The 25,210-nt window shown below is 43.9% G+C and overlaps 1 pseudogene; it reads left to right on the top strand.

Annotated features, from left to right (window-relative positions):
- Positions 1-1,913: 1,913 nt before the first annotated feature.
- LOC132244246 (leucine-rich repeat transmembrane neuronal protein 4-like) overlaps positions 1,914-25,210 on the top strand; it is a 99,124-nt pseudogene continuing 75,827 nt past the window's right edge.

The following is a 25,210-nucleotide window of genomic DNA, read 5'->3' as shown; positions in this document are numbered from 1 at the left end:
TTCACCCAAGGAACCTTGTCTGCCTATGTCCTTAGACCAACACTGCTACAACCTAAACCCCTGCTACTGTAGACCCAGACTTTCAAATAATCCCGGGACTCCCTTCCAAATGCTATACCACTGACTCTGCTTATCGTGTACACCTGGATCATACTCCACATTCTACAGTAGGTGTAGTCCTAGAAAAGGGGTGTATTCAAAGCCTACTTAAGTGACTGGACGGAGTCTTTTCACTGACTTTAATGAGCTTTCGAACCGGCTCTTACAGTGCTTTCATTTTCAAAGGCATTGAGCTGTTGAGGTTCAAGAAAAGCAAAATGCTCTTTCTAATTCCTTGTTTTAGACTCATGTTCTATGTGGTACATAAGTTTTTAAGCTGAAGGAAAGAACCAATTGAGTCCTATTCTTCTTATCTCTGAATATCCACTACCACTGGGAAGTATTCTATGCTGTGTGGAAAAATTACACTTTTAGTCTAATCTGAAAAATTCATTCAGAAGACCATTTCTTTCCAGGGGTTTGTTATGATGTTCACTGTTACTTTGAGTATTGCCATTCCAAATCTTCATATCAGACCTCAAAATAAGCAGACAAGCATATTAGGCGTCTAAATGTGTTTGTTCACGGCTGTTTTAAATGACTGCAGAAATGTTTCTTATGCAGATGATAATAGTGAGTACAGCCAGAGAGGTTCCCTTTCAACTCAGGAAAACACATTAGTGCAAAATATGCAGTTGTTTTAGGTATTTGTTGCATTAAGATTTAACTGATAGGAATCCCAAATTGAAGCCTAGATCATTCTGAGTTTGTGGGTTTATTGTTGACACGGTTATAAATGCACTATAGAAACTATTTACAATTCGATTCAAAGCGCTAGTCATTCACTCTCATTTTGCAGAAATACCTGCTCTTATTTTTCCTAGCTTGATCATTGAAGTTGCTGTTTGCAATAATAATAAGACAACTCATTAAAAACTTTGGCATACAGTTTCCATGAATTCAGATCTTTACTTTCATCTTCTTTTTGAACACCAGGGAAATACAAAACTTCCCATCTACTTTAAGCCTTTTTTTGTAGCTGGAACTGGTATTTGACATTATTTTAAGATGATAGCATGCTGCAAATAAGCTTGCTTTCTGAATGCTTGTGGGATGGTCATATCCTTCAAGAGTTTTATATCTGGTGCTTTCTCTCAAAGTGGCAATTTATTCATCTCAGTTCAACATTTTAATTCAAGTTCTGCTTTCTCAAGAGCTATGCAGAAATGACCTCTGTCTTAATTCAGGTGATCAGCTACCTTGGGTGACTCCTCACATTATGTGACTTAGTACACTAGCATCTGGAGGACCTGGGTGAGGTCAAGATACATTGTCCAAACCTATAGTAAGAGATGCTTCCTGCTCTCCAGATATTATCCTAAGAAGATAAACAGGTGCATGGACATAGTATACAATTCAGGCAAGCCCATTACTAGAATGAATTGTCCAGTTCTGGTGTCTATATTGACATGCTGGAGAAGACAGAAGAAAAATTAAGAGTGACTTGAGATCTGGGAAATATTCCAAAATAATGACTGACAGAAGAAGTTGTCTGTTTAGTTTGCTGGAGAAAACCTTAAGAGGTGAATTGACTCTGTTCCATAAGTGTCTTTGTGGGTTTCCTGAAAACAGATTGCTTTTTACTGAGCAAAAAATATAGGTTCAAGATGAGAAATAATGGGTTTTTATTGAAGGGGCTAGGTTGCCATTCACCTGGAGGTGCAGTGTGTTCTTCACCAGTTGCTGTTTTCAAATCAAGACTGCACACCTTGGGGAAATAATTTCTATAGTACAACTAATAGGGCTGGAGTCTTACTGTAGCTATTACGGTCCAGGAAATGTCTGAATTGTGGTATCTTTTATTAAGCCATCTGTGTAGCTGGCAGAGAGATGTGACAACCTTTTGGCCACAAATCGCCCTTCTTCAGGTCTTGGAAAGAAGCAGACCTTTGGCCCTGTATTTCAACGGTAAGTCATGGGGCTGAGGCCAAAATGATTGTGTAAAAAAGCTTTGGTCTCTATTATCTTGGAGGTGTAGCCTTAACATCTAAGAGTCTTAGACACAGGTCTTTTCTTGTACAGATCCTCCAATGAATTATGCATATGCTTGGTTGTGAGTAGTATCGGGATCAATGGGATAAGTAGTACCAGTGAAATCATGTGTGCATTTGAGCTTTCCTGACTGGGGCCACAACAGGCACAGGATATGCCTGATTTATTTCCATGCTGTTAGTTTTTGAGGAGCATGCATGGAAAGCATGAAGCCCCCCACCCACACATGCCAAGTGCTGGAAATAAGGCAGCTAAGCCTCTTCTGAGTGGCCCTGAGCATGGGGTAATGAGCACGGCCACGAGAGAGAGCAGCTCAGGGTGCTCACTTAGCATTGCAGGGAAGCAGTTAGTTCATACAGAGCGTGCACACAGCAGGGTGGCTTATTGTATCAATCATGGGAAACTGAGGCATGGAGCACTTAAGGACTTCAATTTAGAAAGGTGTTTAAGCATGTGTTTAACACTAAGCATATTAGTAGTCTTATTTGAGGCTAACAGTTCATCAAAGGTGAGGTATGTTGGTAAGATAATTTGGATCAGATGCTAAATAAATTGTTTTGGTAAAACAGGAGGTCAGTGGCTGGATTAGGAAATGAGCCCAGCTATTATGGGCCCAAATGCACAGCTTCAGCTACCAAATCATCCTCTCATTCTTATAATGTACACAATCAATCAAGTTCAATTCCTTATTGTTCTTTGTTTCTTGTGATGGCTTTTGTCCCAGCAAATAGTCAAGGAATCACAGTGTGGGCAGTGGCTGATTTTAAGTAGAAATGTTTTTTTTTCAGCATTGTTTATAGTGTTGGGGGAAAATCTAAGTCCCCAGGTCCGTTGGGCAGAGGCTCAGACGAACCACAACATAAGTTTAAAGACTTGATTTATTAAAGAATGCGTTCTGAACAGACAACTGCCCCGCGGGGAGATTGCCTGTTGCACTTCTCGAATTACACAAAGCATGATATGGGAAACATGATGATATCATAACAGCAACAGCTTCACCAATCACTAATCGCCACTAGCTGCTAATTTAAATTTCCCTTACTGAGTAACTTAGAGCTGATGAAACCAGTTTATTCTAGTTTGCACTAGCCTTACTGTTTCAAGTTGTCCTTCACTTTCTGATAGCTTATGCAGCATACGTGGTCTGTTTGCTTACACATAATGGTGATGGACGTTTCTATTGTTCTCCTTCAATAGCACAGTAAAATCTTTCTTTATTGACTACTGGTGGAACTAGCCAAAATTGCTTTCCTGTTAGAGATCGTTTTAAAAGACCAAATAAAATTACTGCATGATCATGGCTATCCAAATTGAATGGCTCTCATGTGTTCAACTTTCAGATTCAACACTAATTGGGAATACCCTCTAAAATATAATATTTTCCTTACTGCCACCTTTTTAAATGGGTTTTGGAGCCACCCTGTAGATTGTAATAGCATATGGTGTATTCTGTTCTTGAAGCCTACAAAGCCATTCACCAACTTTGTTCTCTCTGAGCCCAGGGGTTTGATTCAGTGCTGCACCACTTAGAAAAACAGCATAAAGCACATAACCAAGGGCAAACCAGGATCTGTGGTGATGTAGAGCAATCGCGGAGCTTTTATGATCTTGGGCTTCCTTATGGGCTGAGAGAGACACCAGCACAGATGACAGAGCCCATCTAAGAGTTCTCCCCTTGAGCTGACCTTCAGTCCTCGTGGCTGCCTGAAATCTCTGCTGTCCGGCCCGCTGAAAACTCCTCCCCCGATGTTTCTTTATGCTGGAGCATTTGAGGGAGATGCTTGGAGGACATCCATGCACCTCTCTTAGGCTGAGCCCATGCCATTCTTTTTAAGGAGTGAGGAAAAGTCAGGGAATGAAGATCTCACTTCACAGGACATTTAGATTATAAGCTTATGCAATTCAGTGGAGCTTTTCTATAAAGGAGATGCTTATTCAACATACAGCTTGAGTAAGTATTTCATAGATTTCATAGACATTAGGGCTGGAAGGGACCTCGGAAGATTGAGTCCAGCCCCCCACCCAAAAGGCAGGAAGTCAGCTGGGGTCATAGGATCCCAGCAAGATGAGCATCCAGTTTCATCTTGAAGGTATTCAATGAAGGCGCTTGAACGACCTCCGGTGGCAGGCTGTTCCAGACCTTGGGGGCTCGGAAAGTAAAGAAATTCTTCCTTATGTCCAGCCTGAAACGATCTTGAAGTAGTTTGTGACCATTCGACCTCGTCATCACTTGGGGTGCTCTGGTGAACAAACATTCCCCCAGATACTGGTGGTCACCCCTGATAAACTTGTAGGTGGCCATCAGATCACCCCTGAGCCTGCGCTTTTCCAGGCTAAAGAGCCCCAGGGCTCTCAGCCTGTCATCGTAGGGTCTGCTTCCCTGACCTCTGATCATGCTCGTGGCTCTTCTCTGGACTCTCTCAAGCTTCTCTACATCCTTTTTGAATTGTGGAGCCCAAAACTGGACGTAGTACTCCAGCTGCGGCCTCACTAAGGCCGAGTACAGGGGGAGAATGACGTCCCGGGATTTGCTTGAGAAGCATCTATGGATGCAAGCCAGCGTTTTGGTCACTTTACTAGCCGCAGCATCGCATTGCAGGCTCATGTTCATCTTGTGGTCAATGATGACCCCCAAGTCTCTGTCTTGCATAGTGCTAGCCAACAAAGCACTGCCGAGCCTATAAGGATGCTGCAGGTTTTTTTTCCCCAAGGTGGAGAACCTTGCATTTATCGGCGTTGAACACCATCAGATTCTCGTCCGCCCACTTGCTGAGCCTGTCCAGGTCACCCTGGATCATCCGCCTGTCTTCTGGCGTGGATGCTTTGCCCCAAAGTTTGGTGTCATCTGCGAACTTGGCCAGTCCGCTTCTGACTCCAGTGTCCTCATCATTAATGAAGATGTTGAACAGTATGGGTCCAAGGACAGAGCCCTGGGGGACCCCACTGGTCACAGGACACCATGATGAGTGACTTCCATCAATTACTACCCTCTGGGTCCGACCGCGGAGCCAATTTTCCAGCCAGTGGATCATGGAGGACCCATGGCGACAATTGGCCAGTTTCTCCAAGAGACGATCATGGGACACCAGATCGAAGGCTTTTTTGAAGTCAAGATATATGACATCAGTCTATTCTCCCTAGTCCAGGTGATAGGTCACCTGGTCGTAGAAGGAAATGAGATTGGTCAAGCAAGACCTACCCGCAACAAACCCGTGCTGGCTATCCCTTAAGATGTTGGCGTTGGCCAGTCCATTAAGGATGGCCTCCTTAATAAACTTTTCTAAGATCTTCCCTGGGATAGAAGTCAGGCTAATGGGCCTATAGTTAGCTGGATCCACTTTCCTCCCTTTGTTGAAGATAGGCACCACATTGGCCTTCTTCCAGTCTTCGGGCACTACACCAGAGCGCCAAGAGTTTTCAAAGATCCGCGCTAGAGGCTGGGCTATGATGCTCGCCAGTTCCTTGAGTACCCTGGGGTGAAGATTGTCAGGGATTGACACATTTAAATGTGTACAGAATGATTTGGTTGGTAAATGCAGTGTTTGCTTAATGATTTCTCTCTGGTGAGGTCAGAAGGCCAATTATATAAAGAGTATCAGCACGTAACTCCAAAATCCATGAGTTGACAACAAAGTAATGGGGAAAAAAAACACTGTCAGAGCTGCGTCCCTTCCAGTAGACCCTTTTGTTCTTTAACGAAGCTTATATGCTACGCGCCTGTTTTTTGTTGTTGTTTTTTTTTGCAAAGCAAATGCATCTTATTTAGTTGCCCAAATTAGAGCTGCTTGATGCTTAAATGAGAATGCTGTGAGCTTTTGAAGATCTGTACCAAAGTATAGAGCGCAAGAGGTGCCTAATTTTGAAACACTGATGTGAATGGCAGGACATACAAGACAGTAGATGTACTGTGCACGTCATCTGTCTGTTTGCGTTGAATGCATGACCCAGTTAGCTTCTTTCCCAGCCATGTCATAGAACCATAGAAAATTAGGGTTGGGAGGGATCTCAGGAGGTCATTTAGTTCAACCCCTTGCTCAAAGTAGGACCAGCCCCAACTAAATCATCCTACCCAAGTCTTTGTATAGCCAGGTCTTAAAAACCTCCAAGGATGCAGGGTCCACAACATCTCTGGGTAGCCTGTTCTAGTGCCTTACTACCCTCCTTGTGAAAGAGTTTTTCCTAATATCTAACCTCAAATTCCCTTGTTGCAACTTGAAACCATTGCTCCTTGTTCTGTCATCTTCCACTGCTGAGAACAGTCCGGCTCCATCCTCTTTGCAACCACCCTTCTGGGAGTTGAAGGCTGCTATCAAATCTCTTCTCACTCTGCCCTTCTCCAGATGAAATAAGACCAGTTCCCTGAGCCTCTCCCTATAAGTGATGTGCCCCAGCCCCCTAACTCTTTTCATTACTCTCTGCGGGGCTCTCTCCAGTTGTCCCACATCCTTTCTGTAGCTGGGGGATGGGAGTAAAACTGGACACTACTCCAGATGTGACCTCACCAGTGCTGAATAGAGGGAAGAATCACTTCCCTCAATCTGTTGGCAGCACTTCTACCAAGCAGCCCAGTGTGCTGTTAGCCACCTTGGCAACAAAGGCACACTTTCTGGGTCATATTCAGCTTCTTGTCCATTGTAACCCCCAGGTCCTTTTCTGCAGAGCTGCTGCCCAGCCAGTCAGTCCCCAGCCTGTACCGGAGCATGGGACTGTTCTGTCCTAAGTGCAGGACTTTGCACTTGTCCTTGTTGAACCTCATGAGATTTCTTTTGGTCCAATCCTCCAGTTTGTTGAGGTCTCTCTTAATCCTAGCCCTACCCTCCAGCGTATCTACTGCTCCCCCCACCTTGGTGTCATCTGCTGGTTGCTCCTAACATACCATTTGTACATGAGGTTATGATTGCAGTCTGTTTAAATTATATGTGCATATATTTGGTTGTAAGCCCTGTTCCTGAAAGTACAAAAGCATATGAATAGTTTCCCTGGAGGCCAATACCAGATACCACTTTTTTGGGAGCCAATATAATCCAATTTTAGCTACGTTGCTACACTTAAAATAGTCAGAACCAGTTTTTCATTGCTTTTAAGCCACTGAATGTGAGAAGCAACAGGGGGTAGGTTGGTCCTTGTACTGTATACTTAGCAGTGACAAAACAGTTCACATATTCCAAAGCTGTATTTGGAGGAAAAAAGGAAAGCTGTATTTGGACAGTGTTAATAAAAATGAGCAGCTAAAATATAGAGAGGAGAATATAGACTCTAGGACTGCTAAGGAGTGTGACACTTTCCTCTCATGCATTATTTTCACTGGACTGGTGTTCTTTGGGAAATATGAAGAATGAAGACCAAACCTGAGGGAATGCAGGTGGTGAACTCATCAGGGCTTGGTTCACTTTCGTGCAGAAGGCCATGATGATATGCCTTAGAATAAGTAGCACTTCATCATGATCCCTGCCTTTTTATATAGCACTTTTCCATTTTACAAAGGGAGTCGCAATCTTTTTCTTTGTTATAGCTGGGGAAACTGAAGCCGAGGGAAGTGAAACAACTTGGCTCAGTTGACCCGGTGGGTCAGTAGCAGAACTGAGAATATGCATGAGGTCTCTGGAGTCCTGTAATTTTTCCCTTAGATTCTGTTACTTCTCTTAAGTGGTGCCTTCTTGAACTCTTGCCTGCCCACAGGGTAAATTTCTTGTGCTAGTGAATGTCTGGAACAATACTAGAGAAACAAGGCATTGAAGATGCTATTCATTTTGTTATGCATTTTGCGGTCCATTTCTGGGTCTGCCGCTGAGCACACTGGAGAGCCCCCCGTGCTCCTGTGAGGTGCCCCATCCACCCCACCAGCTCAGCATTCATGAGTTGTGCCTGGGACCTCAAGGTATGTAGAAAAAGCATATAAAGCTTTGTCTATGTCCAAATCGCTGATTCTCTGAATCAGAATTGAATCTTCAGATTTAGGTTCAGCCGAATCAAATCGGGACGGTGATCTGAATCACAAAATCACTGTCCCCTGAATTCAGCCAAATCTGAATTGAATATTGCCTGCTTTGCACACCCCTACTCTTTGGTATAGTTTTATTTGTTGTATTTTTTTTTTCTTATAGTTAATGGGAATAAAATTATACCACAAAACCATACCAATGGCTGCCAAAAAGTTGTCAACTGGTATATTTTGAAGAAAAACCTCTGCTGAAAGCTTTGAGGATATTTTAAGGCTGTCATTTTACTTCTAGGAAACTTATCCAAAGGATGAAATCCTGGTTGCAATCAAATCCATGCTAGTTTTGACTCTGTCTTCTATGAGGCCAAGATTTCAGGTAGAAATAATTGAAATCGGTGGAAAAATTCCCAGGTTTGTTTCATCAGGCTGCCAGTTGGTACGAATCTCAATTTTATACACACAGAGACCCCTGCCCCATACACGGAGAGCACCAGTCAGTCGCTTGATGTAAAATGTGTCTGGGCACTATTCCACTGATTTCAATTAATGGTTATCACATTGGTTAGACTACACATGCAAGCAGTGGTCTCCATTTTTAAATGTTTATTTGCAACAGTAAAAAAAGGCTTGGAATATTTCAGTCGAACTTCTTCTAGGTAGCATGGCCTCTTTGGAAAAAAACGTTTAGCCAACTACATGCTTTATTTTCACTTCAAATTATATATTTATATATATATATTATAGTGTGTGTATCCTCTTAAAATTTCAAACTCAGTATTATTTTATAGGTTAACAGCATGTCTTGATCTGTGTAGATATTTTAAAAGTTGGATGATAAAACAAGTTCCATCATCTCAAAGGCACAGTTGACCTTCTTGGAGACAAATTGATTGCTGCTCCATTTTTGTGCTTGTGTCAGCTAACCTTGGCAAACGGAATCCTACTTGTGTTGAGATGAAACTTGTAAATCTCCCTTCACACTCACACTCATGTCCTCTGGGTTGAAATTTCTTCCAGGACCAGGGTCCAATATTTCCCCCTTTCTTTTCCTTGCCTTTTTCTCCTCTTGTTTAGGTTGCAAGAAGTTAAAGCTTTTATAAATAGGAAAGCTTGTTAAGGCAGCCCTGAGTTGCACATTCCTTTGGTGAAAGAAAGCCTAAGTCAAGAGCCCAAACTTGAAAAAAGAGTTCTTTCACTGAAGGACATGTTCAAACATTATTCCAGACAAGACTTTGATAGTATTGAACGGCAGTGGACAAACTCCACAGTCTTAAAAGGCCTTAAAACTCTACATGAATTAACATTAGAACACCATGTAAGAAGCACATTAGAAGTAAGGGTAGTTTAAAATGATCGGACGCAATGTTTTTTTCCTTTGAAAAACATTTTGTAGAAATAAAAATTTTCACACTCAGTGAAACTTCATCTAAAAGAACCCAAAACAAGGCATTTAATATTGAAACTTTTGGATCCAACCTTTTCAATGCTTCACGTAGAATATTTATTTATTTATTTATTTATTTTTTATAATGTAAGCTGTAATGGAAAACAAATTGGAATTGTGAAGGAACATTTCAGTTGACTCCAAATGAAAACATTCATTTCAAAAGATGCTTTGTTTTAATTCCAGTTCAGCATAGAAACCTCTTTTAAAAAAATATCCCCTAAGCAGAAATATCCCAGTTACTGCACATCTCCAGTAACTGGCATAAAGGGTACCAACAAATTATGTTAAAGAGGCTGAACAGTGTCTTCTAGGCAGAGTGGGGAGCCCATATGCTTGATTCCTTGTTTTGTTAAGCCTTGGTTTGATTTGTTGCATATTCATCCTTCATCGCGTGGTCAGTTTGCTCTCTGTTTAGCAAAGCAATTAATATTTAAACCCAGGCATGTTCCTTTATAGCTCATTGCATCAGTGCAGCAGTCTGAATCCTGAATTTGTAAGAGATGCTCATCACTGCACAGAATTCTGGGATAAGTTGATTTCACCACTGCTTCCCCTACCATTTTCCCTTGGAGAGTACCATAGTAAAATATAACCTAATGGGGCAGGGGCATCCAAGGCATTTTGTCTTTTCGTTGTCCTGCTGAATGTGCACTCAGTTATGGCTCTTGTGTCCCTGGGCAGTTTATATGGAGGCGCTTGAGCTGCCCAATCAATGACCCCCTCTCAGGCTAGCTGGCTAATCCCAAAGGAAAGGTAGAGACTAGTACATTTGAAGCCAGCTTGACCGCAGGAGCTGCTGGTGTGAAGAAGATCTTAACTCCATCTGCCTTTCAGGGCTCCACTTGTGGACTGGTTGCCAACTAAGGCTGGAGAGCCCAGTCCATTCTGCCATGGCATCTGCCATTCGGTAGCGTTTCCTCCACCAGGGATAAAGACTCGTACCTCCCCCCAAAGTTGCTTGGTCTCCAAAGCCATTGCCACCATAGAGGTTGCTAAGTTATTTCCCACCACCCAGCATTGTGTTGACAGCTGCAGGTAGTACTGTCTGCCATCATAATGCTATCAGGCTATTGCATGAGTAATACCGGGTTAACTGTAGTCCTCCGTTGCACGTTTCCTTGCCAGTATCGCGCTAACAGGATTTTGCTTTTTGCCTGGTGCAATGAAGGTGTGAAGCTTCTGTTGAAACTGTTTTGGGCAGCTAGAAATGACCTTTGCTGCTGCTGGGACTGGAGAGGAGATCAGCCACCTGTGACTTGGGAGCTTAGGTAACTAATCATGATTGACAATTAGAACCTAGTCTTCAGCAGCAGGGAGAGCTAGGAATGACTAAGGGGGAGTAACAATCCTTTCCATCATCTGCGCTCTTGCTAAGCAAACTCTTTTTTTTCACTGTGAACCTTGGTTGAAGTTTGAACAAAGAAACACCATCCTGTTGTATAATTCCTACTTTATGTAGGTGCTTAGGAAGAGCTCTTTTGCAGCAGGAAACAGACTTCATCTTTATTTAGTTTGTTCTGTAAAAAAAGAGAACCATATATTTTATTTGGTTTAAAACATTTTGTTACTAGAACTTTTTTCCATGCTTGGAACACTTGGGGAGTGATTAGAGAGAGGATTTTTTTTTTTTTTTTACTCATTTTACTTTGTTCTATCTTGAGTTGAGATGCAACAGTTTCAAGGCACAGTATCAAGTCTCAGCAAGTGAAGTAGAAAAAGGAACAAAAATATGCAAAGGCTAAACACCTACACCTTTTGTGTATGTGTTATATATTACACACCTGCCTCTCTATATAGACTCATATATAAGGTTTCATATAAATCTTTGGGCTTGGACTTGATTCTCCTGTTGTTTATACTGGGGGCGGGGGGAAAGAAATGAGAATAAACACAAGGGGGGCCCTATTCAGGGTTTACACTGATGTAAATTCTTTATTTCTGTTGAGTTAAAGGGAGGGAGTAGGTTACTGGAAAATGGCTAAAGTTTACTTTCTAATACTTCAAACTAGTGATGGAAAAAGGGGTTGATGTAGTGAAGGAAATCATACAAAGGGGAAGGTGTATGTGATGTGGAAGGTTTCAAAGTCCTAATGGCTTCTTCGTCTCTATATAGCATATAACATTATGTTGCAATATAATAAATGATAGGGCGCTCTCTGTATTCTCTCTGTGCAATTGGCAAGGATTTTTTATGTCATGCTTCATTCACAGCCTACTCCACTGATGTCACAGAGCCAGCATCTATGCTTACACAAAGGGAAGAAGAACTATCTATTTATTGCTGTTAAGCAGATTTGCCACAAATTCCATTTCCACTAAAACATCAAAACACCAAGAACAAGGCCACATTCCCTTCAAGGAAATGGGTGGGGAGAGAGAAGAAGAAATGCCCTGTGTATGTTGTCATTTGTTTTAAACAATTTTGTCCAGGCATTCATGTTATATTCAAGGCTGTAAGGCTAGGGACAGACATTACACATAAACCAGTTTAAGGGATCACAAACTGGTTTAAACCTGTAACAGAACAGATGTTCAGTGCACTTAAACCAGTTTGAAAATGGCTGAAATGGGTTTGAAATAAACCTGGTTGAATGCAGTATCAGACTTAGCAGATTTGGATCAAACTGGTTCATGCAATGTCTGTCCCAGACCCCTTGCTGGTTTAAGGTAAATCAGACACCCCCAGCATCCTAGCATGCTCTTTGGGCTAGGTGGGGCTCTCTGCTGGACAGCAGGGCTGGCCCCTCCCCTCTGCTCCCTGATTGGAGCTTGGCAGAGACTATAGGCATCTGTCTGGCTTCCCCTTTGCCACTCCCTGCTAAGCAGGGATTCTGCCATCCCTTACGCAGACACACAGCATTAGCTAGCAGACCACGTGCTGGCTGTGGTGCATGCTGTGGCAGACCGGACAAAGGGAGAATCAACAGGTAGCTGGTAATGTCCCTGTGTTGTTTTCTTAATGAGGTGGTGAGCACCGAGTTAGAGGAGATGAACACTGTTATCAATCCCTGGCTGGGCACTTCTCTAAAGCTGTCCTTCATTATCAAAGACCACAGACACTGCCAAACAAGTGCAGATCTGATTTTCTATTATCAGTCAAGCTGGTAAACTCAACAAATGAGATGTTCAGAAAACAGATCTTTTATCCTAAGTCAGGGTAAATAAAAAGCATTTATGAACTGCTTCTCATGACAAAATTCCAAAAAAATAAGGGGTCAATTAAAATGCATCATTTTACTACAGTATATGCATTTCATTTTAGTTTCAACATTTTTAATAAAAACACTTCAAAGAGTTCTCATATGAACAAATATTTTGTCTAAAAATATTTAAATGAGATGTTGGAGATGTATTTTATAACATATTTTTCAAAGAGGAGTTTTGTCAAATTTGATAAGAATTCATGAAACCAATCTGTTTTCTCATAATCATAGGGCATTTTCTATCAAAAATGGTTTTGAGGATTTTTTTCTGCCTGGCTCAACATAGAACTCTGCTGACTGACACTTCCAGAGCAGCTAGCCTCTGTCATTTTACCCATTCCAGCAAGGGATCTGGGACAGACATTGCATGAACCGGTTTGAGCCAAATCCAGTTTAGTCTGACACTACATTCAACAAGGTTTATCTCAAACTGGTTTTGGCCATCTTGAAACTGGTTTATGTGCATTAAACATCTGTTCTGTTACAGGTTTAAACCAGTTTGTGATCCCTTAAATTGGTTTATGTGTAATGTCTGTCCCTAACCAAAAATGACTTAAATTAAACCAATTCAATTTCTATGTGGAGTCAAGACCTTAGGGGCTGTAAAAACTATTAATTGGTCAATCTGGTGGATATAATAATATTTAAGGGAACTTTCCTATTGATAGTATTCAGAACATTTTAATACCAGCGTGTGACAGTTCAGAATGTATAGCCCATTTGTTAAGAGATCTTGAAAATACCCTTGACAAAATTGAAACCATTGCAACTGGTGAGCAAATGGAGTTGCATTTGTTATGGATTTATATTAAATATCAGGCAGCATCCCATTGCCCCAAGTCCCAACATGGCAGGGCATTTTTTCTTTCCTACTTGTATCCTTAGACTGTTCTCTCAGAAGAATTTGCAAATCAACATTGCCAAAACAGAGTAAGTTCATCTTTACCCTAGTTTAAAAATTAATGGGATACAGTGGGAGGAAAAAATATACAGGAGATTTCAAGGCTTGAGGTTTAATTTCTCTCTTGTCATTTACACTTCTTTCTGAAGATGGTTCAACAGTTAAAAACATTCATTTTATTAAAACATTCATTTTTTATATAAAACATTATATAAATGTTTCTGGCTGCATAAAAGAATATGATTGTAAACTGTTTCTTACTAGCCTCTCAGTGACTCCAAGCCACGTACAGAAAGGTTAGCTTTGTATAAATGAGGAGTCCCTGATCGGACATGAGGTTTGGCTAATAACTTTTCTTAAACTCAATTTGGTTGGACTTATGGCCTCTACTTCCTTTGAAGGCAATGGAGCTGCAGATGCTCAACAGAGGTGCCTAAAGAATAGAGCTTTGTTTCGAGTTGACTCAAGGTTTCTTTTTTACTTTGAGACAAAAATGCGTTTCAAAAGGGAAAATGAAACATTGTGCTCCAACAACAGTGAAACAAATTATTTTTACCTTTTCAAAATCCCCCCCACCCACACACTCCTTTTCTTTGTCCAAAACTAGTAACCTGATATGACCCCAGTTCACAAAAAGTTTTGCCCTATCCCAAAACTGCCTGTTTTTGGCAAAGTTTTCGCCAAAAATATTTTTCCTTGCTTTGATGTTTATTAGTAAAGAGTGATGTCTTACTTTTTCCCGTTATTCTCACCCCCTTAATTGGAAGCAGAAATACCACTGACGATGCTAACTGTGCGCCAATTCTCTCCCCAAAGCACATTTTCTCATGCGTCTGTTTTAAAGAAAATAACGTACTGACAAATAAAAATATTTTACCTGCCGATATGGTGCTAGGATTGGTACGTTTTAAACTGAGACTGTTGTTTTCTGACATGAGCTGCAATTTGTTTCTTCCTCTTGAGTGTGCACGCACAATAGGAGAATAATTTATTGCCATGTAATTCTTCACCTAGACTGTGTGTGTGTGTGTGTGTGTGTGTGTGTGTGTGAGAGAGAGAGAAATAGACGGATGGAATACTGATGTTGTTTTTTTTTTTCTTTTCTTTCTCTAATGACAGGATGCTGATTCTACACAAGTGGCCTCCCTTTGAACAATTCTTGATTTAGGAGATTAACAGATCCCCAAATACGTGGAATTCAGTTCTCTTCCTCTTCCGCTTCTTCCAGAAGACCATCTTCCTTTGAGTGTTTCTGCAGGAAAGGTATGTGCATACACATGAACAACACTGAATATTTGAAAACAAATGCCTGGACAAGAGAAGAGTTCAGACTTGTGTGAGAACAGATATGTCCCTGCATTCACTCCTCATCTACCTTTAAGCCTACCTAAGCGCATATGCAATCAATAATGTTTTGTTAGGCAACTTTTGTCTGTCAGAAGGCAAAGAGAAGGCTTAATCAGTGAAAGAGTCATTTAGTAGAAGTAACTTTTAGTAGAAAGTGATGCAGCCCTTGTTAGAACACCTTCTCAAGTGTAATGGAGTTATGTATTGTGGGTAAAGAGTGAGGGCCAGATGGTTTTTTGAGTTACCAAAGTGCGAATTAGAACCAATTCTGTGAAAGCTGTTTTGCATAAAGGGACTCCTGGCCCGAAGGGCACTCAATGTAAACAGTTAAAATAGGAGAACTGGGAGCGGGCAGTAAAGTCACATAGCTGAGGTCAGAGAGAGCACCTATGCACGAGCGCGGAGGCTGCTCTAATGCACTGAAATTCCAGCGTGTTGGAACATAGCAAGTACCTCACTCACTAGCCTCCTGCTTCTCCTGAATCAGCATCCCCACACATGAAAATGATGGTGGGGTGCTTGAAGTAAAGTTCATCGAACATACTTTAGTTCAAGTGCCCCCACCACCATTTTTAAGCATAGGGGCACTGATGCAGGAGATTTGTGGCACTTTTAATTGAAGTGGATCTCGGAGCCACTTTAATTAAAGCACACCTCACCTCCACCACTGAAGCACGTGTAAAAGTGCCTATAATGTATCGGGGTTGAAGCTGGGGCTAGAATTTAGGTCCCTGAGCAGAGTATTCCCAGGAGCAAACTGACTTAAAAAATATGAGAATAACATTTGTGTGTTATGGCTAAATACAGACAGTCAAAAAAGCCCAAGGCTGAATTGATTCAATCTTCACAGGTTAGTCTAAGCTACATAGATTGAACCGATAAGCAAATGAACAGACATTCACTTTTGATTCCAGAAATGCAGCTCTTTGCCTGTAGTAGCCCAAGGCACTAGACTACACCTCCCTGCTCAGCTGGAGCAGACAGCTTGAACCAAGGCTAAGCTGTGCACCCTGTGATGTGGGGGGGAGCACTTTTTAGGGGAGGTGCAAAGCATCCTGGGATGCTGGTGGACTGAGAGTTGACTTGATTCTGGAGAGGATCTGGGACAGAAATTCAATAAACCAATTTAACCTCAATTAGTTGAGTCTACTACTATATCCATCCAGGTTTATCTTAAACTGGTTTCAGCCATTTTGAAAGCAGCATATGTGTACTGAACTTGTTACATTACAGATTTGAACCAGTTTCTGATCACTTATGCCGGCTTATGTGTAATTCCCGTCCCTAGCCAAGATTTGTAAATAAGCTTGACAAGCCACCACCAAGCATTTCCTTTTTCATCAAGGACCCTCATTTGTGACTTTTCTTAAACAATGACAATGTCTGTGTTTGGGCAAGATCTAATGCTAGATCCTGGTTAGGGTCTCTGCTACAGTATCTTTATAACACAGTAGTGCATAGTCACAGTTACACCACCATCTCCAAATGGCAGTGCTCCTAGTGTGAGGGTAGGGGGAGAGTTGTGAATGACACAATCCCTCCCTTGTTCTGATCTACTCGATAAGTACTCTTTCCTTCTATCATACCCCTTTGATTTTTCTTTTTGCTTTGGTAAACTTTCCCATAGCATTTAGTTTTAGTCTTCATTTTTACTTGTCAAGGTAAGACATGCCTTGGAAAGCACTCTTGGGAGTCTCATTATAAGCAGGAGAATTAAGCTTGTGCATCTGAAAGCAAAACCAGGGCCCATGTTCGTGGCTGCTTTCTGTAAAGTTTTGGAGGTGAAATTGCCCAATTGAGATCAAGGAAGCTTAGACCTGGCTCCCAACCAAAAACCTCTCAAAGCAAAGCATACCAGGAGGATAATGTTTTCAACCTTTCAAATCTCAAATGGTTCACGGCACTTCTAAATACAGTCTCCCATCAAAATAAACTCCTATATAGGATGTGTTGAACTGAAATAAAAAAAAGTAGTTTTCCTGTACAAAGATCAGACAATTGATTGTGGCCTATAAAGCTGCCATTTATAGAAGATTTGCTTGTTGAGTATTTTGAATGTACCACTAAGTAAAATTCAGGTTTCCAGGTACAGTCACAGACACTTAGTGTGACTGAACAAATGGCATGTTTTAAACAAGGTGGAGCAATTCACCATGGCTCCAAAAGAGACCCCATTGTAAGCTTTGAATTGACATCGATAGGTCTGGCCAATTAAAGCTTTATGATGATGATTGCATCGGCCCCATCAGCCAAATTTATTCCGTCTCCTTTCAGCATATCACAATTTGAAGCTCCAGGATTTGGTCAATGAAATGCTTCTCCCACTAGCAATGCTGATCTTTGGGAACGTTGCTTCTCAGTCAGTAGGTTAAGCTCTCAGTGGACATCACAAAAGCCAGTCAGAATTAGTGAATAGTGTTGAAAAATGGATTGCAATCTAAAGCACATATATGCATATATACAAGTGTGTGTGTGTGTGCGTGTACGTGCTTTAGATTGGTATCCATTTTTCAACGCTATTCACTAACCCTGTCTGCCTTTTGTGATGTCCATTGAGAGCTTAAGCCACTGACTGAGAAGCAAGATTCCCAAAGATCAGCCAATACCAGACCTGTAAGGATGAGCGGTGTGGAAGAGCAGTGTGCATGTTATAGCTAGATAGATAAAATAAACAACAGAAAGGCTTTAGAAAGCTGGAGAGGCAGCAGGTGAGAGCATGTGTGGTATCAGCAGCATGCTGGAGTGCAATGCTTAACACTTCTCCCCATTTTCAAAAAGTTCTGATGCCCTTCACTTCTAAATATCCTATGACCCCAGCTGACTTCCTGCCCTTTGGGCAGGGGGCTGGACTCAATGATCTTCTGAGGTCCCTTCCAGCCCTAATGTCTATGAATCTATGAAATAAATATATGCTGCTGCTACCTGCCCAGCATTCAAAGCCATGCTATGATATGATAACTGGACACTGTTCAAAGCCCAGCACCCATGGGCCTGCAGACAGTAGCAAAGTAGCACAAGCACAAAGAAATAGCAGAAGAAGAAACTTTAGTGAAGAGTTTGATTTACACTTTGAGGAGATTATCCCTGTAAAGTAAAGTGAAGGGGAGAATTTTATTTTTAAATCATGAAAAAACTCTCGGTATCCTTTTGAAACAAAGAATCAAGCTACCCCACCATGTACCATGCTAAATTGAACTTCAACCTTCTAAAAAACCCTTCAATAAATTGTTAGTCAGTCATAGCTGCATTATATTAAAAGGAAAAAAAAATCTTAAAAGAAAAAGAAGTTGGAAAGTTGAGTGCTCAGACGTGAGGCAATACAAGCATTCAGCTTCCTTACATAACCTTTAGGAGCCTTGTGCTCCTGCAGTTTGATTCAGCCTTTAAATATGCAGCCTAGACTTTTTCCCCAGGAAACTTGCTTCATTTGGTGTAAAGGAGGGCGCTGCTGTATGAACAAATCCGGGCGGTAAAATGAAGGAGTCATGTAAACTCATCCATTATTGTGGGAAACGTTGTAAAGTATGTAGTAAATGAGGCAGACAGTGGCAAGAAGAGAAAGGGCTGCTTTCTGTGTAGCGCAGTTGATGTTACCCTAGAAAATCAGCTTCTATCCCTTCTGATGGCTAGAAAATGGTATTCAGTGGTTTGCTTGTGGGAACTGGCTTGTAGGTAAAGTAGATATCCATTAGAACAATGGTCCAGGGCAACGGCAAGGATTATTGATTTCTAAAAGCATGTCTGTGACAGTTTCTTCAAGGCCCGCTGTGTCTGACAGGCAAGCAGAAACAGGCTGGGAAATTCCACATGCTGACAGGACAGAACGTGGGCAACACAATGACCAGGGACCAATCACCGATGCCCAAAAATGAAGTCTCATCAGAGGGGGTGAAAGATACAAAAAGAGGGGATTTCAGAGCAGCAAAGGGTCCCTAGGAAGGGAACCTGAGGCCACCATGAACAGAGGGCATACCACCAGCCTGTCTTATCCACCCCGTGGTGGGGGGTCCTCAGCTTCCAACCTTTGGGCTGCTGACATCTCACATTCAAGAGAGAACTTCAGAGTGAAGCTTGTGTACTGGCCAGATGTACCATGACTGTGAACCCTGGGACTGGTAGATACAGAGGTGTTTGCCTTATTCTTATCTGCTATCACTGTGTAGCAATACAATTTGCCTATTAACAAATGGCGAGGTTGTGGTCAGTCTGAGGGGTTGGGTGTGGTGGGCCAGTAGATGGTGCTCCTGCACTGAGCCACCCACCTCTCTGCTCCCAACCACCTTCCAGGCTCCGAGTGCCTCCCTGGGGGCAGCCCACATCTAGCCGACCCCCTTCCTGGAGCACACCCACTAGCCTGGGGGTAGTGCCGCCACCACCCATGGTCTGGCGTGATCCTGGCTCTGTGTCCCTTGGGAAACACAGGTCTAGTAGCCCTCGAGGGTACGTGACTCACTTCAAGAACTTGAGGTGCTCCCCTCAGTATGAAGCACCAATAGTGGTCTCCCTTAGGCAGCCGAACCGAGGCGGGGACCCCAAGGCCTAATCTAGACCCACTCCCAATAAGGGTTGAGCAGTATCGGAGAAATCCCTTAGAGCAAACAGGGGTAGCCTTTGATCATGCATCTGAGTTACTTGAAGCTATATATCTAGTTAGATCTCAGGTAGCTTACTTATGAGCATCAGCCAGAGGCAGGTGGAGATTCTCCCTGGAGGCAGGCTGTTCATTGATCATGAGTTTCAAGAGAGGGAGCAAGTTTCAGATGGCCCAGCTCTTCTCTCTGAGTTTTCCTCATGGCTACAACCCTCCTCCTGAGCAGTTCTTCACTTATATAGCCCTTACGACCTCATTTACCTGGTCCAATGGAGGCCAGCACCTGTTGGCTGCCAGTGGACCCATTGGAAATGCATCACTGGTTGCCAGGCAAACTGGCAGGGTCTCTAGCCCCCTCCCGGCCAGGTTGGCATTGCTTAGAAGAATAGGGAGCGTGTGCCTCTCACCCGGGCAGGTGATGTCACTTAGGAAGAGGGAGCAGGTTTCCTCCTTCCCTTAGGAATGTCTCAAACTCAGGTTCCCTAAAGAAATGGGTTGTCTGCCCTCTGCAGGGCCCATGTTAACCACACTGTCATAGAACAGAGTTTTTGGGGAGAGACAGGTAGCATTCTGCCACACAGAGTATCTATCTGGGTCATAAATCCAGTGCCAACCCCTTCCTCTGCCAGAGAGCCTGTAGGTGAGGCTTGGTAAGTCATGTAAGAAAAACCTCTAATAAATGATCATAGAATCATAGATCCAAAAGAGACCTCAGCAGGTTAACCAGTCCCAACCCCCTGCCCGAAGTAGAATTTGCCATGAGTAAACCAACCCAGCTAAGTGTTTGTCTAACCTGGTCTTAAAAACTTCCAAGGATAGAGATTCAAAAACTTCTCCGGTTAGCCTGTTCTGATGCTTACCCACTTAAATAGTGGGAAAGTCCCTCCTAATATGCAACCTATTGACCCAATATGTGTGTTCTGTATTTTGGGGGCACTCACTTTTAAATGTCCCAGATCAGATTGACCAGAGCCCTTGCAATGGAGAATGGGAGCTCCATTCTGAACATAGCATGTGCTGTAAAATGAATCAGGAGCTCAGAAAAATCAAGCCCTAGACTTCTCAACAGGGATGAGTGGCTGTTTTTGGATAATTGTATCTGTGGGTCTCTGCATGTCTACGAACTCCTTGTGTACAATAGGGATACAATTGGTCTGTTGGGAAGAGAAATTCATCAGTGTTCATAAAACACTTGGACACGATGATGACATCACCACGGAAAACCCTAGTCAGGGACAACAAAAACTGTTGGATGGCAACTACTTTAGCCATAATTGTCTGTCCTAGGCAAAAATTAAGCAAGAGGTCCTGTGAAAAAAATGTGACCATTTCATTTCCAGCAGCATATATTATTTACCACACAATATTTAAAACCTACATTGAATATAGAATTAATCAAATGTACACCTTCACGAGGACAGAAGTACAATGCAATGGCATGTAATGCCAGTTGCAGAAATTGTGTGAAATTTTTAATGAGGAAAGTTGGTGTGCAGAAACTATTACATACTGTGCATTTTCACTTTTCTTTCTCTATACTATCACAGGAAAAATCCATGTTAGGGACTAAACGGCCTGTAAAATTATAGTTGAGATGATAAACTGAACATGATGGAAAGACAAAGCTGAACAGTAGCAAGAAATCCCCAAACAGAAATATATATCAGGTACTAGTACCTTGTATGTATTTATAGTATCTCATATATACTTAGGTTTGGGGTTTTTTTGCTACTGTTCAGCTTTGTGTTTCCATCACATGCAGGCGCATATATATATATATGTCCTAGCAAATTGCCCATCAAGAATGACAGGAATGTGGCTGGCACGGAACGCTGCTACCCACTGGCCCATGCTGCCACCACTCTGCATCCAACTGCATGCAAACCCTCCCCCCTTGCTCTGTTTGGCCCCATGCCCCCCCCCACGTCACACACTCAGCCCCACACTCGCACATGTAGCCACATGCCACACACACCCAGCCGCACGCATGCATACATCTAGGTGTGTGCCACATGCCACACACAGCACCATGTGCTACACAGTGCCACTCACCACACAGCGACACACACACACCCACCCACCATGCACCCAAGCCACATGCCACGCACTGAGCCACATGCCACTCACACAGTGCCACACATGCGGGCACAGTGCCATACGCTGCAGCCACATAGCCACACCCACACACAGTGCCCCACGCCACACAGTGTCAGGTGCCACACACATGTGCTTTGCTGCCTGACCTGCCCAGTGCCGGAACTCGCATGGCGCCATTCTGCACCGCTGTCAAAGGAGCAGCAATGAGGCAGGGAGCAGAGGCTGCAGCCCACCCTTGCCCCATGCACAGACTGGGGGGAGCCACATGCTGCCTCTTTGGTTTTCAGGTGCTGCACCTCTGGAAGAGCCGCTGGGCTCTAAGTGTCCCATGACCCAACCCAGCCAGGGTCCCATTCACCAGGAATGGGGTCCCAGCTGGGCCGGGTCATGGGGCAGTCAGAGCCCAGTGGCTTATCCAGGGATGTGGCATGGGGGAGTAGCTGGACCTACCCATCCACCCACGGCCCTGGAGGAGCCACTGGTCTCCTGTGGCCCAGCCTCAGCGCAGCCTGCCCCCCTGCTGGGATCAGCCCAACCTAGCCTCATCCCAAGCCCCCCCTGCCTTTCCCCCGGCAATGGCAGCACCACCCCCACTCCCCTTCCCACTTCCCTCCTCTGCCCCCCTTCCCCTCCCTGCCGGCTGTTGTCAGTGTGCTGCGGCATGGCAGCTCCCTGGTCCCCACCCACCTCTACCTCCTGCACTGAGCAGCGATGCAGAGTTGTGCCCAGGCCAGCCAATTGCTGCCTGTCCTCTTGGCCGTGCATTTGCAGTTGGCCCAGAGCATTATGGACAGACAGACTGACTAAGGCTGTTATTATATTAGAATATATATATATATATAGAGAGAGAGAGGGAGTACCTCATGTATATTTATGTTTGGGTTTTTCTGCTACTGTTCAGCTTTGAGCTTCCTTAAGTTCAATTTATCTCAACTATAATTTTACAGGCCCATTTACTCCCTAATGTGGATTTTTCCTGTGATACTAAATGAGCAGCAAAGGGTGAGAGAAAAGCGTGTGTGTGTGTGCGTGTGTGTGTACATTAGTTAATTGCCTGTCAAGAATGATGGATTTCAGGGAGTGTTTACATGCCTCCCCTTTGCCCCCACTCGCCCTTTGGGGCCAGCCATGTGAAGACTCCCTCTGCCATCACTGCCGCCTCTGGTGCAGGGGCTCCCTGGCCCTGCCCACCTCCACCTCACAGCAGGGCTTCGCCCCTTTCCTCCCTCCCCACTGCCGCCGCCTCCTTGCTGGCTGTTGTCAGGACTGGGTGGCAGGGAGGGCACCGCCACCGTGATCCCCCCTCCCTTCCCTGCTTCCCTCCCTCCCTTCCTTCCCTGCCACTCAGCCCCAAAATCAGCTGCTCCCATGACCCCCCTTTCACCTCCCCCCACGCCTGCCCAGGCCCTTGCAGCTTCCCTCCCTGCTGCCTCTGCCTTCCTGCTGGCTGCTGTTAGGGTCTTCTTCCCACTCCACTCCCTCCCCACTGCCCAGCCCTGACAACAGCTGCCCCCATGGCCCCCCTTCGCCTCCCCCCCCTACCCCGCTCCCCTCCCTTCCTGCCCACTGCTTCCCCCTCCCTGCTGGCTGTTCTGGGGGGCAGCGGGGATGGGTGATGGGGGGCACCACCACTGTGACCCCCCCCCCCCCCCCCGGCTTCACCTTCAGGCAGAGAGACACAGGGGAAGCCTCACTGCTCGGGTGGCTGGGGCATAGTCACCAAAACCACAAACTTCCCTGGTAGCGGCTCAAACTTGGGCCCTTGCAGCCAATCACCGCCTGCCCGCCCTCTTGGCAGCACGTGCACAATTGGCCAAAAGCATTAGAGACAGAGAGATGCACAGACAGACAGGCTAAGCCCTTTATTATATTGGAATACACACACACGCAATAGATATAGATAAATAAAAGATGGTGAGCTTTGGCTATGACTATATAGGGGGGGGTTGGGTTTTTTTTTTTTTGGCGGGGGGGGGCAGGTTTCAGATATATGTATTATAATATAAAGCCACACACTTAAACCTTCCATTTGGACATTAAACCTGACTTTCCCTTCAAACTGACTTTTTAAAAGGAGAGCCCATGGACTCTGAGAAGAATCCCAATATGATGGATTTCAACTCTTCCTCTTAAAAATATTATTTTTCAAATATCCCAGTGTAGCAAACCCCCCAGTTTGTTTGTTTGTTTGTTTGTTTTTATTGTTAAAATGCATTCCCTCCCCTTCCCCAAACATTTCTGACTTTCTCTCTGCCCTCTCTATCCTTTCTAAGTGATTTTAAGTAGTACTAGGAAAGCTAAGCTAAGGTCTTGTATACTATTATTGTAATAAGCCCCCTTTTATAGATTGTAAATAGTGTTCTGTTTGTATTGATTTTTACTGTTTTATATTGTATTCCTATAATTTGTGCATTGGTTGTTATTGTTTCATATTAATATTGTATGGTGTAGGCCTCTGTCTGTGAAGTGATGTCAAGTCTTGATTCCCATCTTGTCCCCATACCATGGTGTATAGGTATGTTGCGCTTCTGTAACCTCTCCCATGTAAATTGGTTTTCCTTGAATGCCTGAAACAAAAGAGTGAATGGATGAGTGAAACACAATGATAGCAGGACCCCCTCCTACATCACCCCACCATCAAAACCAATACCTGGACCAATGACCCAGGCCTTGGAACCACCCTCTGCATTCAAGACACAAACGATGAGGCAGCCACCATTGTGCCCAGGCTGCACATGCGCAGTATGAACACCTGGAACCCTCTGGAACAGGACTGACCTTGCCTGGACAGGCCCTCCCCAGAGGAGATCAGAGGTAGTCTGCCCCATAAAAAGGGGTAGTGAAGACTGACCCTTTGGGGTGCCATCTTCACCTGGACCAGACCTACTCCATGTCATGCTGCCTATCAACCCAGAGGCCCTGCCGGTGACCTCCTCTGGACAACTCCTGCTGGAGAAAGACCCTGACTGGCCATCGAGGACCCCCTCCCAGCCTGGATAGGTAGCTATCACCCCCACCCTCTCTTCAACCAAGGACTTGGACTATGTTTCTCTTCCCTACCTGGATGCCAACCCTTCCACTGAGTCTCTTTCTCCTGCTGCCATTGTGTGAGTGTGTGTGGGAGTGCTTGCATGAGTGTGTGTGGGAACCAAGCTGTACAGTTCATTTAATAAAACTGTTATTTGGACCCCTGAGTCAGGTTTTGCTTTACTGTCACTCCGTCCCTGATCCAATCTGTGCTCCTCGCCCTTCTGACTTCTGTCTCGTTTCTCCCTCTCCTGCTTCTGACTTCCAGCCACCTCCAACACCTGTCGCATGCTCCTGTGGCTCCAGCCGCCTGAGCTCCTCTCTGCCACTGTTATTGCCTTGTACCCACTGCCTTTTCCCCATACCTCTGCCACTACTATTGCCCCATCCCCACTGCCGTTTCCCCTGATCTCTTTAGTTACCAAGCACCCCAAGCATAGGTACCACAGGCACCAACACACACACACACTGTCACCTGAGTCAGTGTTCAGCCTGTGTGTATATGTGTATGTATGTGTGTGTTGTGTATGATTTCATGTCATTCTCATTAGAGTGTGCATGTGCT

Source organism: Alligator mississippiensis, chromosome 11, assembly GCF_030867095.1.
Source record: "Alligator mississippiensis isolate rAllMis1 chromosome 11, rAllMis1, whole genome shotgun sequence".
Taxonomy (NCBI): Eukaryota; Metazoa; Chordata; order Crocodylia; family Alligatoridae; genus Alligator; species Alligator mississippiensis.
Note: the sequence above shows the minus strand (reverse complement) of the source record. Positions and strands in the feature narration are given on the sequence as shown.